The sequence below is a fragment of the Montipora foliosa genome, chromosome 1 (genome assembly GCF_036669935.1).
Source record: "Montipora foliosa isolate CH-2021 chromosome 1, ASM3666993v2, whole genome shotgun sequence".
NCBI classification, from domain to species: domain Eukaryota; kingdom Metazoa; phylum Cnidaria; class Anthozoa; order Scleractinia; family Acroporidae; genus Montipora; species Montipora foliosa.
Window position 1 is genome coordinate 66,172,569 of NC_090869.1, and position 12,500 is coordinate 66,185,068.

The following is a 12,500-nucleotide window of genomic DNA, read 5'->3' on the forward strand; positions in this document are numbered from 1 at the left end:
TAGAACGCATTTTTTGTATGTATGTATGTATACATATTCAAATGCGCTCTCCCATTGAATCAATGGGTGAGATCGGACATCAGCATGTATAGACGCCTCTGGCTGCCGCCGTCAGTCCATTAGCGAATTCACTCAGCCCACCCAGCCCATGAGAGTAACCAGAAAGTGCAAAGTGAATCAGACCAGACCACACCCCCGGGAACAGTGTTGAACGAACAGTACAAGATCTCGGAGCCAAAACTGAGCTTTTGATCAGTGCCCTTTAATCAAATTACAGAAAATGTCAGACATCTGGCGACCATTTTTGGGCTCAATTTGTTTTAACTTAATTTCTTAACATTATCAAGCCCTACACATTATCGTGATTCTGAAACAGCTACGTCGTACTTCGAGGCGGAGGAGGATTCTGAAATTTGTTTCAAATCCCATACAATTTTGTTACTTGGATGCAAATGCAATTTGAGCCGTGACTCGAATTTCTCGTAAGGTTGTAGGAGACGAGGCCAATGGTTTAACGTTTAACTTATCGCCCAATGACGCAATCATCTGAACTGAAACGTGATGTTATTCACAGCCAGCATGATCTTAACCATCATAAATACCGGCTCTTGTTTTTCGGCCATTTTAACTTGATCAAAAACAATAAACAAACTGCGGTGATAAACAAATTATAGTGCATTTTAACTAGTGACGTTTCGTATGACACAACATAAATCTTCAGAAGTGACGGTGGAACACAATTTAAAAAACAAGACGCCTTTTAGAGCGTATCCATGGGATGCATAAACAGTTAACATAAATTGTCCAGTTACAGCTAACAAAAATTGTGGGTCAAATTCGGAAAATGACGAGAGTTTCCCAGATAGAAGAATCTGCAATTTAACTAGCAGGTATTTGTTGTAAAAACAGAACTAGAGGTTATTTCTTCTTATTAATGCTACTAAATTTGTTATTTATACTTACTGCCTGTAGGGTTGGTGAGAATAAAAGGTTTGAAATTGTCCGCGTTTTGGAGTTTCCGGTTGCTGCTAAATTAAATCACTCTCTTTGCTTTCCTCTATAGGAAAATTCATTGCGTAACTAGTGAATTCCACGGTAAATTTCACAGTAAAAACTGATATTGCATGAATCACGAAGCGATGAGTGCGATAGCGGTTTTTCGAGTGAAATTTACTTTGGGATTCATGAGCTTTGCAATGAATTTTGAACTGCATGAGTTTTAAAAGAGAACAAGCACACCCTCAGCGAGCAAATGGCTCAGAGTCAAATGTCAAATGTCAGAGTCAAATGCCAGCGAATAGGAATCACGCTAAAAGAAGTAGACTTGTGATTTAATGCTATTTGCTAGACTATATATACACACAATCTTTCTTTCCTTTGCACATTTGTACCTGATCAACTTCATCGCAGCGGAATTCGATTTTTTTTTCTAAGAGGTGATGGAAACTGAAATCACTACCGCAAATCTGTCTACCTCTGTTTCATCACAATGTTTTCTTCAGTGTCCATGAATAAACTAATAAAGTGAAGTCTTGCTTTATGCGGTCAAAGGTGGCCACCATGCTCAAAATCACGTAAAATGTCTAAATATAAAGCAAGCCATCACGTAATTTCAGTTGCTTCGATGGCTCAGTGGGAACGTACTCGCTCGTGGGGCCCGTTTCTCGAAAGTCCCGAAACTCTACGGGCCATTTTCGGGTGTCACAATTCCCTTTGTATCTCAAGAAAGGAGAGGATTTAAGTCGTCAAACTTCACAGTCACTTTTCTTTTTGTTACCTTGAAAACATGTCAAAAGATCGGCTTTCCAAATCAAGCGGCTGGCACTTTCAAAAATGGCTTTTCGGGCCCGAAAAATTTTCGGGACTTTCGAGAAACGGGCCCCTGGGCCCGATGGCCCGAGTTCGGAGCGCGATGACTTCGGTTCACGGTTTATCTACTATCCTTGGGGTATGCACATTTGTGACGTTGATGAAAAAAAAAACTGAATTGGTTTTTTAACGTGGTATGCATGGTATATGTGTAAAACTTTGAAAGAGAGTAGTGGCTAAATTAAGAACAATGCTCGTAACAAATAAATGTAATATAAGCAGTGAAAACTGGCTTTTTTGATTGGTTAATGAAGCCAGAGTTTCTCACTGCCAACGTTTTAGTTTCAGAAAGCAAGATCGACGGATCAGTGAGCAGCTCTCTTTTTGCTCATCCTGAATATCGCATTATCCGAAGAGATAGGAAGAAGGGTGCTGGCGGCATCTTAGTCTACAAACGACGGTGTATTACAGCTCTTCGTCGAGCAAAACTCGAACCCGAGGGTGTTGAATCGATATGTATAGATGTTAAGGGCTGTGGCAACTCCTGGTTCTTAATTTGTGCGTGTTACCGTTCTCCCAGCAAATGCAAGATTCCTGAATTTTTATCGTCATGTGTTTTAGCTGCTGAAAAAGTGTATTCAAAACGAAAGGAAGTCGTGTTTCTTGGAGACTTTAATATTGAAATGCTATCGGAAAATGGCTCCTTTGCCAGGTCAAGTTATAACCTTTCGAATTTTTGCGATCAATTCTGCTTGATAAACACAATATCTTCTCCAACAAGAGTCACAGCTTCAACGAAAACGTTGTTGGATGTTATTCTTGTATCGCAGGTTTGTCTCTAGTGGCACTCTTCACCTTGGCATTAGTGATCATGATTTAATCTATATTGTTAGAAAACAAAGACTACCTAAACCGACTGTGAGAAGTATTGAATACCGATCAATGAAAAATTTTGATGAGCCAGCTTTTCTTTCAACCTTAAGAGACACCCCATGGGACACTGCCTATGTGTTTGATGAGGTGAATGATATCTGGTGCCACTGGTGAAGCCTTTTCAAGCACGCTATTGATGATCACGCCCCATCCAAACGTGTGAATGTTAAATGTAATCACCTGCCGTGGATCAATCAGACTATTCAAAAACAAATGCGTCTCAGGAATTATTTGTATGGAAAATTCCGCCGATTCAAGTCGAGAGAAAATTGGAACAATTACCGTTTACAGCGAAACAAGGTCACAGCACTGAAAAGACAGGCTGTTAAAGATTTCTGCTTAGAAGCTGTGTCTGTTTCTTCTAGAGGCTCGACTGGTTCATTCTGGAGAAAACTGAGGCCACTTTTACCAAATAACAAGCCCAGTGACAATTCAAGTCAAATTTGTTTGCTTGAAAACGGCGCAATTGCTCCTTATCCCAGCGCGGTTCTGAATGACTACTTCGCATCTCCTACTGTTGATGAGTCAGTCTTGACCTTGTCCGTTGGTGACTTTTTCAGTCACATCAGTGTTGTTAATATAAACGCGATAGCTCCTAAGCTTAATTTTCATTTTCATCCAGTCAGCGAAGCCCATGTTTCTGATATTCTCTCTAATCTGAACATAAGGAAATCAACTGGTCCTGACGGTATACCATCTAAGGTGCTTAAAATAGCTACCCCCGTCATTACTGCACCTCTGACAAAGCTTTTTAATCATTGTATTGGCGTGGGCGAGTGGCCTTATCAATGGAAACTCAGCAACGTTACTCCTGTTTACAAGAAAGATGATGAGACATCCAAATCAAATTATCGTCCTGTTAGTGTCATATCAGTGATACCGAAGGTGTTTGAGAGAATTAAATATGATCAGCTATATAGCGCATTCACTTCAATCTTTTCTGATAACATGTCTGGCTTCCTACGCGGACATTCATGCTGTTCCGCCTTACTTTAAACTAACTGATGATTGGCGCCATGCTCTTGACAAGAAAAAAGATGTTGGAGTGGTTGCTATTGACCTATCCAAGGCATCTGACTCGATTTGCCATAACTTGTTACTAGCGAAACTAAAAGCTTATGGCGTTCAAGACTCTGCATTAAAACTGATTCAGTCGTATCTATTAGGCCGTCTTCAAAGAGTTAAATGCAATGGAAACGTGTCTGACTGGCTCCCCTTTCGTAGGGAGTGCCACAAGGGAGCCTTCTTGGCCCGCTTCTCTTCAATATTTTTGTGAATGATGTTAATTACTCAGCTGGGTTTTCCTCCCTACGTCTTTATGCCGATGACACGACACAATATGTCTCTCACCAGTGTCCCGCTTTGCTAGAATCCATCTTGAATCAAGACATAAAGAAATTAACCATTTGGTTCTCAGCGAACTATCTTCAAGTTAACGCCACTAAGACTCAATCAATGACACTAGGTAGTTCTCAGTATACTTACAACTTTTTAGTTGATGACTTGTCCATCGTAATTGAACCGACTCTGAAAATTTTAGGTGTAACATTGGACCGCGACTTGTCTTTTAAGCTCCATGTTACGATCATGCTGAAAAAAGCATACGCTATGATAGCTGCTCTACGTAGGATTAAGCGCTTAGTTCCATCAAATACTATGATCTCTCTGTAGAAAGCCTACGTGTTACCGCATATTGAATATTGTAGCCCGCTACTACTAGGAATATCTAAATCTTTGAAGAATACCATCGAACGAGCCAACCACTATGATCTATGCTTAGCTGCGGCCGATATGGGCACGCTTGAACAAAGACGCATCGTACAATCGCTCATTTTATTTTTTAAGTGTTTTAGACTTAACGGCCCAAATTACATTTCTCATTTTTTTACACCTAGGATAACTAATTATAATTTACGAGGTAATGGCCTAAATGTTGTGCAGCTATCCTATAACAGCCTCGTTATGCACAACTCATTTCTGTATCAGATTGCCCACATTTGGAATCAATTATCAGCCATAACAAAATCCTCGACCACTTTGGCTCAATTTCGTTCTCGTCTGAACGGTGTTGAATTTGCAGGGTGCCCGTGTATGAACTGTATACGCTGGCTATTCTCTTATCTTAATGTTTGCACTAGTTTCTTTTTAAACTATCTTTTAATACAGTTCTGGATTCTTCTAGAATTTTTATTTTTTATATGTAAATAGTAATTAGTCATGGTATTGTAAATAGTCGTGCGTTTTTAACATGAGCCACTGGCTCGGGAGATTTGGGCCACCTCTCCCTACGTTTGCGACTTTAAATAAAGTTACCTTACCTTACCTTACCTTACCTTACCTTACCTTACCTTACCTTACCTTACCTTACCTTACCTTACCTTACCTTACGGTGTATTGGTCTTGGTCATTTTTTTTTTTTAATTTAAACATTTATTTGAAAATACAATATTTACATTACTGACATTACAAATTACTAATAACAGACTAATAACAAATTACTAAATAACAGACAAAAACTTCGCACTTAGACTCGCTTTGAAAAGGAGGCAGACATGAACGGGGAAATGGCCCATACAATAACTAATAAGGATTGTCTGCATAACTAATCTTTTGAGACAAGGATGTGGTAATCACATGACGGTAGAATTAGACTGTCCCAGGTGCTGACCGAATTGATCGCACCCTAGGACTTCAAGTGACCAAAACAGAGTCCCGTGGAGACGGGATAAAGTCCCAGATTGACAAAGACCTTCCCTCAGAGAGACGCAAATGTAAACCATGATGAATAGGGTTTTAAGCACCTTTCAAATATTCTTGTCACAAGAAGTATCTACATGTTGTATCCACCGTTGATTGTAATTGTCGGTAACCACACATGCTTCAAGTTTTGTACGGCTGATGTAATAAGGAGGGTTTACAAGTCCATGTTTCGCATTCAATCGCGGACTTCCTTATTTCACCAGGAACTTGATGATGGCCAAAGGGATTGAGGTCATTGGTACATGAAGTGAAAAAATCCCGAAGTGGTCCTACGCGAATTTGAATTCAAAAGTTACTTTTCTCATCGTCACACTGTACTTCGAAAGTTACCATTTCGTTAAGAACACTAAAATATTATGAGAGCGGTGGCAGGGTTATTTCCTTTATATTTAATAACATGCTTTTATCACTGAATGAAGAAATGTCTCAATTTGTAATCTATGAAAAATCATGTCCTCGTAAACTAGAATTAACTCATTTTGTGGCGGTTTGATTCGATTTGATCGTCACGGTTTTTCAAAGGATTGCGATCTTCATTCTCAACTCCCATGAAAAGCTGCTTTAGCGTTGACGCAGGAAGAACGGAAGGCGATTTTATCGCTAAAACTCTATAACAATACTCCAACCTTTCTTTCCACCAGCGAGGTTTATCAACATATTGGATCTTGAAGGAAGATTGCTCTTTATCGAGATGATCTCGAAGGAATTGGATTCAACCCGTTCACACGCAAATCACTTTATAGAGATCAGCTCAGTTTTTCTCGCTGATTTTAAGCTTAAAATCGAAAGTGCCAAAACACCCATTGTTGTTTCGCGGATCACAAGTTAGGGGTTGTTTACAAGAGAAAACTCGCACCGGCGCGAGTTTCTCACCGGGCCGAGTGACTTCTTGATACCTCGTTTACATGATGACGGGGTGAATTCTTATCGTGTTTACCTGAAGGGACACCACATATCCATAAAATATAGGCGTGAATCCAAATTGCAAATATGGCTTCTATCAGGAAAAGTACGCATGTGCTATCCGTTCCGGCCCACCGGGAGCCCTATTTCACACCGGAACGAGTGGTCGTTCCACGTTTACATGAGATTTCACGCCGGATCGAAATTTTCGCTCCGGTGCAACAACCGGGGTGAACTCGCGCCGGTGTGAATCGTCCCAGCATGTCACTACCCCCTTAGAAGACATTGGATGCATGTTTGAAAATTCATGTAATTTTTCGCTCTTCCGCCCGTCTTTCCGTATGTTTAGCCCGTGAAGCTGATTTGCCGAGCTCAAAAGAATTTACGGTTATGTATTTTTTTTTCTGAATACAGTTTCTTTTTCTCCATTTTCAACAAATTTCTAACCCTTTGGACAACAACTCTTTGAAACTTCCATTTTGAACCTGTCGAGATTCTATACATTTTTCGGTACTTCTCTTTCTGGAGGCAGTAGTTCCCAGAGCTTTTACCGTGAGTCTATCGTATATTTAGTCACAAACAAATATGTAACAACCCTAGCAGCGAAAAATCCAGAGTTGTGTGTCTTTGCGCCTTTCCAGCTAAGAGGGTTCCTAATAAATTGGAAGCTTTGGGCTCTAAGAAGATTTTAGAGTATGATCCCAAAACAAAGAAAAAAAACCGAAGGTTTTTCTTTCGAAAATCAAACGAAACGTTGTTCCACTTTCTAACAAGAGATTATGAAGGTAAGAGAAGTAATCCCTCATACTGGCCCTATTCCCATCGTAATCCCTCTTAGGTTATTTTTAGATGATATCAATTTTCCCGCGGATAATGTTACCGCGCGCGTTACGTGGAAGTTTCGTGGAGGAGGGAAAGTGCAACAAATTCTGTACGATGCCACTCTCCGTTTTCAAAATTGAGTTTCATGGCCTGATAAAATTCATTGTCTGCAAGATACAGGTTTCAAACATACATCCTTGGAATTGCTTCACTGCCTAGTTTACAGTGATACCAATTTGAAGAATTTCCAATCTATCAAACCGTGTTAACCCTTTCAGCCCCGATAGTGCCAAATGGCACTTATAGATTTTACTCTGTCTAACGCCAGACGATTTTACTCGTCAATGGGGAACCCCTCGGGGCTTAAAGGGTTAAGCTAACAGCGTGAAAAAACTATGTCCCCGTTTAACCCTTTCAGCCCCGATAGTGCCAAATGGCACTTATAGATTTTACTCTGTCTAACGCCAGAAGATTTTACTCTGTCTAACGCCAGACGATTTTACTCGTCAATGGGGAACCCCTCGGGGCTTAAAGGGTTAAATAATTTTGACATACGCCGATATGTTTAACTTGGTTACATTGCGTTACTTGTCCATTTTAGTGCGCACTTTCCCATCGTCTACAAAATTCTGTCGCTTACAAAACTCGTCCTTGTCAAGATACAGTTTGCAATCATATATCATGGAAATCGGTTAACTGTATTATTCACTCTGATACCAATTTTACGATTGTCTAATGTAGGAAACCCTGTTAAATAATTTTGTAAAAGGGAGCTATATTTTACGCGTGCGTTGCAAATTGACTTCAATCCGATCTTACGGTTTTAAAAATTTTTATCGTGCGGTCAATTGAAATTTTCCTGTCATGTGTGGTACTGTTTGAAAGCGTTAGCTGTCTAATTTATGAATATCATAGAATTAAGTCACCATAGTTTAAGTCCGCTAAGAAAATCGAGAACGCGTTGACCAAGTCAGGAATATGTTACTTGGTGACAGTAGTCCGCGATATTTCATTGTGTACAAAATTCTGTCACCTATAAAACTCGTTACTTTCAAGATACAAGATGCAAAGATATATCAGTCAAATCGCTTAACTGTGTTGTTTACAGTGACACCAATTTCAACACTGTCCAATGTACGAAACCGAGTTTAATAAATTTGAAAGATGCCGGTATATTTAAACATGCGTGCTTTGCAAATTGACTTCCATGCGATACCACTTGTTCATACATTTTTATCGCACTGTCTGTTCAAGTTTTCCTTTAATGTCTGATATCTGTCTAATTTATGAATATCTAAGAATTAAGTCGTCATATTTTAATCCCGTGAAGAAAATCAAGAACGCGTTAACCAAGTCAGCCATATATTACTTGTTGACTGTAGTCTGCGAATTGCCAATGTTTACAAAATTCTGTCGCTTATAAAACTCGATCCTTTCAAGATACAGGTTTCAAACATCTATAACTGAAATCGCTTAATTGTCTAGTTTGTAATGATACCACATTCAAGGTTGTGCCATATACGAAACCGTGTTAAATCTCTTTTTAAGGAGACAGCTATATTTAACATACGTGCTTTCCAAATTCACTTGAATCCGATAACACGGGTTCAAAAATTTTTATCGGACGCTTGATTCAAGTTTTCCTTTCATGTTTGGTACTGTTGTAGAGCTCTATCTGCCTACTCTATCACCGTACCAGAAATAAGTCAACATATTTTAATCCCGCAAAGGAAACCGAGAATGCGTTTATTAAAGTCAGAGAGATCGTACTTATCGACTATAGTCTTTCATTTGCCATTCCTTACAAAATCCTGTCGGTTACATAACTCGTACCTTCCAAGATACAGGTTTCAAAACATAAGTCATTGTAATCGGTTAACTCTGTAGTCAACAAGTCACGTTCGTCCACAAAATGTATTCGCTCGATTCGCTCTGACGAAGGGCTAACGCTCGAAACGTACGGTGGCCAATTTACATTATCAACTCCGTTGATAAAACCAAATTTTTGTATACTACTTCCCCACCGACGCAGCACCACAGTTTCTTTAGAAACCAACCCTTCATTCTCTCACAAAATGTATGATATACGCGTTTGTCTCTCAACATCCTCCGCCATTTTTGTTTGATGGTAAATCGCGAACGACGCGAATCATTGCGTGGGAATTCGCTCAGCTGTCAACATTGGTAAAAATGAGGACATATGATTGGCTATCAGTTAACCCTCGTGGGAATACCGGATCTCGCAAGAGGTCTAAAAATAACTTAATATCTTGTCCCATCGTAATCCCTCTTAAGTTATTTTTAGATCTCCTGCGAGATCCGGTATTCCCACGAGGGTTAACTGATAGCCAATCACATGTCCCCATTTTTACCAATGTTGACAGCTGAGCGAATTCCCACGCAATGATTCGCGTCGTTCGCGATTTACCATTAAACAAAAATGGCGGAGGATGTTGAGACAAACGCGTATACATGTATACATTTTGTGGACGAACGTGACTTGTTGACTACAGAGTTAAGCGATTACAATGACTTATGTTTTGAAACCTGTATCTTGGAAGGAACGAGTTATGTAACTGACAGGATTTTGTACAGAATGGCAAATGGAAGCATAGGCAGCCCAAGCTCGCATCACTACAGACAGCCGTGGAGAATTTAACCGCGTTATAAGACTTTGTATGGGAAATCAAATACCGTCGATTATAAAGCCTAAAAAATGCTCAATTTAACTTTCATTCAATAAAGTGAATAAAAATGACTCACCTCTGGTGTATTCTTGTGCCTTTTGGAGCTTATTACACAGTTTCGGGAATTCTGTGTTTTCAGTGTTTTCAATGTTCTAAGACGAAGTACATTGGTGATAAAGTAGACAGATAGAGCTCTACAACTGTACCAAACATGAAAGGAAAACTTGAATCAAGCGTCCGATAAAAATTTTTGAACCCGTGTTCGGATTCAAGTGAATTTGCAAAGCACGTATGTTAAATATAGCTGTCTCCTTAAAAAAAGATTTAACACGGTTTCGTATATGGCTCAACCTTGAATGTGGTATCATTGAAAACTAGACAATTAAGCGACTTCAGTTATAGATGTTTGAAACCTGTATCTTGAAAGGATCGAGTTTTATAAGCGACAAAAGTTTGTAAACATTGGCAATTCGCAGACTACAGTCATGACAAGTCGCTGTTAACGCGTTCTTGATTTTCTTCGCGGGATTGAAATATGACGACTTAATTCTTAGAGATTCATAAATTAGACAGATATCAGACATGAAATGAAAACTTGAACAGACAATGCGATCAAAATGTATGAACAAGTTGTGTCGCATGGAAGTCAATTTGCAAAGCACGCATGTTAAGTATACCTGCATCTTTCAAAATTATTAAACACGGTTTCGCACATTGGACAGTGTTGAAATTGGTGTCACTGTAAACAACACAGTTAAGCGATTTGACTGATATATCTTTGCATCTTGTATCTTGAAAGTAACGAGTTTTAAAGGCGACAGAATTTTGTACACAATGAAATATCGCGGACTACAGTCACCAAGTAACATATTCCTGACTTGGTCAACGCGTTCTTGATTTCTTAGCGGACTTAAACTATGGTGACTTAATTCTATGATATTCATAAATTAGACAGCTAACGCTTTCAAACAGTACCACACATGACAGGAAAATTTCAATTGACCGCACGATAAAAACCGTAAGATCGGATTAAAGTCAATTTGCAACGGACGCGTAAAATATAGCTCCCTCTTACAAATTATTTAATACGGTTTCCTACATTAGACAATCATAAAATTGGTATCAGAGTGAATTATACAGTTAACCGATTTCCATGATATATGATTGCAAACTGTATCTTGACAGGGACGAGTTTTGTAAGCGACAGAATTTGCTGCACCTTCCCTCCTCCACGAAACTTCCACGTAACGCGCGCGGTAACGTTATCCACGGGAAAATTGATATCATCTGAAAATAACCTAAGAGGGATTACGATGGGAATAGGGCCAGTATAAGGGAATACTTCTCTTACCTTTATAATCTCTTGTTTCTAATTAATGACTCTCTTGCTAATGGTCGGATTCACCCCTTCATCTTAACAACCCGGCCAAAACTCGTTTATTTTAAGGAGCGAAATGATGTCATGCTTGTCCGCATCGTTTTTCTAACATTTAGTTTGTGGTCCTTGCAGCAACCAAGCATGTTGCTATTTTTAACCGTTAACGGATGTTTTAACTGAAAAATAGACTTGAGTGGCACTGAACGCGCTTCTGATAAGATGTCGCTCTGAGAAATAACTTGTTTTTAGCGGAAAAGGCGAACAAAGGTGGTGATATCTGCCTTATCTAAAGTTTTAATGAACTTGTACCGGCGTGCTTCAAGATTGCGTCAAAACAGGGAGGAATATTCAACACACCCTGCAGAGTTTTCGTTGCAAAATGGGAAACGCTCGTATTTTGTTTACTCCAAGCTACTGCCACTCCGTTGCTTTATCCTTGTCTTACTTCGATATTGAGGAAAGCTTCAATGGCAGCGAATTGGTTTCAAAAGAACGGAAAATGCAGATGGCCAAGCAAACCAGCATTCGCAATGTCCTCGATCAAGAAGCATCTTTATTAAAAAAATAACCGAGTTTTAACAACAAATGTTTGATTTTGAATCGAAGGAAGCAATTATCTTGTAAATGATGGCCTTAATACTGTCATCTCCACGTTAATTAATTGATTTCTTTTCTTTTCTTTTTTTCTGAAAGAATTATTACCACTGAGCTTAGACCCAAACGCCACTTTCCTGATTTTGGGATGATTTCGGGCTGGGTTTCTTGGGGAAAAATTAAAAGATTTATAACCCAATTATGTTCTGTTACAACTTACTTTTAGCCTCAAAATATGATTTATCACACACAATCCATTTTTACGAATCTAGAGCAATACAATTTAAGACTTTTGTTCAAAGGAAGTTTTTTCCAATTCAACCGAAACGAAACTTTTGGAGTGCAAAAGTCAAAAAATTCCTAACATGAAGGACTCTAATTGATTTTCATTAGCTCTTAAGTGTTATTATCCAAACGAACGTTTTTGCGAGGGGGCGGATACTCATAGGACATTTCCAAATAATTAATATACTGTAAAACGTTTCGAAGAGAAAATTCGGAGGCGTTTGGAGATACCGTTCGCTCGTAAATCGCATCAGTTTTTCAGACATGTGTCAGAAAGAAAAGCTTAAAGAATAGATAAGAAAATTCTGAAAGCTTGCGTCATAAGAAAA

The 12,500-nt window shown here is 39.1% G+C and overlaps 1 pseudogene; it reads left to right on the plus strand.

Moving 5' to 3' along the window:
* The first annotated feature begins 2,117 nt into the window (after positions 1-2,117).
* On the plus strand, positions 2,118-3,738 carry LOC137972703 (uncharacterized; annotated as a pseudogene).
* The last annotated feature ends 8,762 nt before the right edge of the window (positions 3,739-12,500 follow it).